The 4,416-nt window shown below is 31.0% G+C and overlaps 1 long non-coding RNA gene across 1 annotated transcript; it reads right to left on the bottom strand.

The window, feature by feature from the left end:
• Positions 1-1,127: 1,127 nt before the first annotated feature.
• On the bottom strand, positions 1,128-1,857 carry LOC139907654 (uncharacterized). Its single transcript, XR_011784379.1, has 2 exons — positions 1,470-1,857; positions 1,128-1,411 (listed from the first exon to the last, which is right to left on the bottom strand). It is a non-coding gene; the product is annotated as an uncharacterized lncRNA (long non-coding RNA).
• Positions 1,858-4,416: the final 2,559 nt, after the last annotated feature.

The raw sequence follows: 4,416 nt of genomic DNA on the forward strand, positions 1-4,416 counted from the left end.
AAATAGCTTTAGATTTTTGAATTTTTTTCGAAAACAATCCAAAAACTATACCCCCAAAAAAAAAAAAAAAAGTATATATATAATATAGGGTCAGTTTGTATCGTCGGACGTTTCAAATTGTCGGACACTTAACGGTTAAGTCGCAACAATTCTTTAGTACTTCAACCAAGAATATCAAAAGAAATTGTTATCCAATCATAACACATTTTTAAATAATCCTGTAGAAAATCGAATCGATTGATGGTATAGTTTTTGAGAAACAAAAGTTTAAAGTTCGATGTTCTAATTATTTTATGGTGTGTGATGATATGAAGATATTTCCTCCCATTTGGTAATATTAAAACAAAATTCCCATGTTCGAGTTCAATTGAAGTTTTGACATTAGTATTTTAATTATTTGCTGTATATTTGTCATATTATTGGCGAAATAATCGCTGTCGGATAATATGAACCAAATAATTGACAAATTCATATTATTGGACAGTGTTTTAAGTTAAATAAAATAACAAATACCTGACTAAATAGCTAGATAATGAAGAGAAAATCATACAAATAGCTTTTGATCAGAAAGAAGAAAAGGAGGAAGAGAGGTAAGGTACACATTCAACTGCCTCACGCATCACATCAATCATATTAATAACTAATAAAAGGGATCACATTTATATCCGTGCATCCAACTCCGCATCGGGAAGGAATATAACGGATCTACTTCGACAAGAGAATGTCATTTATCCCATGGATACCTCCAATACGTATTTGATTGACGGTTAAATCACTCTCCAAATTAGAAGTATCGTATGGAGTCTCTCAGAGTTCGAGTCGTTTCACTCCTACTCATCACCTTGGCAAATTATCAACATTTCGTTTTCAAGCATAAATAATTGTTATGGATTCCCTAACAGGTGCTCATACCAACAATAAGTTTAACTGGATCAACACTTGAAGCATTGTCAATCTGGGGATTTGAATCTTGAATTCATTTTGATGAATACCTTTTATTGAGGGAAAAATATGAGAAAACAACAGAAGAATTTGTGGCCAATATCATGATCCACCTATCCCATTGGTTTATTACCCAATCAAGGCGACATATTTCAACTAATTCATCAATTAAGAACTCAAATTAATTCCTTTATGAATTGTATATTGTAATATTTAATTAATTGATTAATAAAACAATAAATTGGAACATATGAAAACAATCTTTAATCATTGAGTCAATGAGAAACTGAATTTAGAAATTGCCGAGTTGTAATTTTTTAGTTCCTGAATCTGTGGGAGCTCAGCTTCTTTTTGTATTCTTAAATACATTCGAGTTATCGAGGTGAAAGGTAGTTCATTGAATTCCTTGCCTATTAATAAGTCGAACCGAATCGAACATGAATCTTCCAAGTTCGTGAATGAAGCCTTTCTGAACAAAGAGGATAACTTGAATTTTGTAGAACGGTAATGCAAAGATGTCATTTTACCTGTGCCATATTAATTAATAATTATTATTGATAAATGAAACCAAAGAATGTAAAAGGCTATAACATCAACATCATCTAGCGGAATATAAATGATTAACTCTTGATTGTTGAAATAAATGAAGGATATAGAGTTAGATACAATTCCTCTTCATAATTGATCCATTATATTATCAGGATAATAGACACTTTGACTTGGAAGAGTCTCAATAAAATATAGGTTCGTATTGGAAATGAGGATTTAACTTTCTGGAGTTGACGATAGGAGCAAACAAGACACGAGAATTATAGCACATCTTTGCAAAATTGATTATTTACCGAGGTTCCATGAGTTGAAGTGAAGCGACTTGGACTCCGAAAGACTCCATAGGTACTTGGGTAGAGTGAGAATCCGAGTAGATATTTAACAGTGATTCGGATATTGGAGGTATCCATGGAATACATGGTATCATATTGCAGAACTGGGTCCATTATATTCTTCCCCGAAACACAGACATGATCCTTTATAAATTATATTAATTGTTAATACGACAAAAGGAGTGATGATTCTTCTTTTTCTAATCTATTCTTCTAATTTATGTACCGTGTGTCTGTTCCACCCTCAATTTTTTCTCATAAAATAATATGAGATCCTCCATCTCAAGGATTGCCAAATAATCAAGGATTCCTCTACGTACACGAGTAGGTACGTTTTTATTTTGAATCTTATACACCCAAGAGATAAATATTCACACAGCATTTGCACTCCTATGTATATTTATCTTTTATATTTTTGGTATTTCATGGTGTCTGAAATTAAGAAACATGATTCGAATAACGTCCAAAATAAATTTTTTTGATTTGAAACTTGTTCGAATTTATGAATTTTGGGCATTTTTGATAGTGCTTTTAAAATCTTTAGTCATGTCTTTATTCGACATTTTAATGAAAATATTTTGATATAAAACTTCTTACTAACATCAATCTGTTCATTTAAAAAAATCTCAAATATAACGCACGATGTCTATATAAAGTATATGAACATAAACACCTCTTCGATGTGTCTGACAATGAATAACTTACCCTATATATATGTTTATTCCTGCGGGCGCCCCTGCAAATAGTATTCAATCCAGTTGTTAAGTATTTTGTTTTTTATTCTTAAAGCCACTTCAATAAGTCCCATCTTGATTTATAGGAAATTTGTCCATTTTGTGGTAAAAGTATCAACTGTAAGTGAAAATGGTTTATACTTATTAAAAGTTAGACAAGGGTTTTTCGTTTAGATCACGAGGAGAAGGGGAGCAAGATATATGGTACATCTGAATTAAGACCCGTGTTAATATCAGCTGCCTGATATATGATTTTGGAGGGGATAAAATAAATTACTGCAATAGATAGGAGAACCTTCTTTATAGGTATAAAATAGCTTTAGTGCAGAGAAATATCATAGTTATATTTAGTTTGTTATGTTTTTTTAAATCAACTTATATAAAAGATAGGCGAGAATTCTTCTTTTATAGTGAGATGTGAGCACACCGACTAATATTAAATAATGAACAAAAAAGAAGAAAGAGCACACGCATCAACATTTTATTTTTCCCCTTATTTAATCGCTATAGTTAGTTTTTATTTACACAAATCCACTCATTAGTAATAGCCAAATCATATAGTTACGATACTATTTTCATCCGCTAGGGTGACACTAAGGGTTTCATGAATTTCACTATAACTGTTGGACGAAATTAAGACATTATTATATGACATTGGAACTATGCAAATTACGATTAAATGCTATATTTAATGTTAGTATTTTAGTTAGACGTATGGATAAAATGTATGCATTGGAAATCATCTCAAACAGCATTACATATTAAAAGGAATGTTCCTAAAATAATACTCGTATTTTAATACCAAGAGTCTCCTCTATTTATATTTCTTGGAGTATAACTTCTATGGTGTTTACATTGTAATGTTATATTGGAGAACGAAATATAATCAGATTGAATTTGAGCTCCGAATAGTCAAGTGCCTATTTCTAGGATCCTACATTAAATAACCATGTATCTTCCACGAATTCAACCTTTTAATTGAATTAACAATGTAAACTCATTAAAATAGAAGAAAATATTGCATTGGTCAACAAAAAAGAATAATTAAGTTAAGTCATTTGTGGTCTAGGGTATCATCTTCAATTCGGTTTTAAATGGTTTACTCATCTTTTTTCTAACGTTAGTGTAATTTTTTTTATTGAGGTTGCGTGAACGGGTGAACATAATTCAGATTCATGTTACTTGTTTCATTATTTTTTCAACTGCCTTCGCTACTCGTTTTTTTTTTGGAGGAAAATCAAAACTACTCTATATTTTCCCGTGAGCTTTTTTTGTCAGTTGATTCCTTTAAAAGGACATTTATACATCAACACTTTCCCAAAGGTACTTTAACAAGAGAGTACTAGAGAGGTGGAGGACTAACTTGTATTATTAAGCTACAGACGAAGTCTCCTATCATAATTATCTTCGTATGTTTTGTTTCTACTTTTTCACTGTTTATAGCTTCAGTTATACTTGGTTTAACATATATTTTCTTAAGATATCAAATTAGAAAGGACATACATCATCCAAAATGATAAAGCTGAATTTATTTCAACGATATCTCATATTGATGTTTCCGATTGTAGTAAAGTTTCATCTGTAATAGTCGTTTGTATGAGTTGATATGAGTGTTTTTGTGAAAATGAACAAAATTGAATATCACACTGTTGGTGCAGTTTAGGTACAATAAATTAGAGTTTTGGTGCTGATTAACTAATGTACATGAATCTTGGGTACACTATTATATGCCCTAAACAAAAATATGATTCCAAATAGTGGATTACAAAGATTTTCGTCAAATGAAGTGGAAATCACATTCGCGAACAATTTTTAGCAAAGAAAAACGCCGTACTATTTGGACGGGTATAGAGAAGGGA

The sequence above is a fragment of the Lepeophtheirus salmonis genome, chromosome 2 (genome assembly GCF_016086655.4).
Source record: "Lepeophtheirus salmonis chromosome 2, UVic_Lsal_1.4, whole genome shotgun sequence".
In the NCBI taxonomy this organism is placed as follows: Eukaryota; Metazoa; Arthropoda; class Copepoda; order Siphonostomatoida; family Caligidae; genus Lepeophtheirus; species Lepeophtheirus salmonis.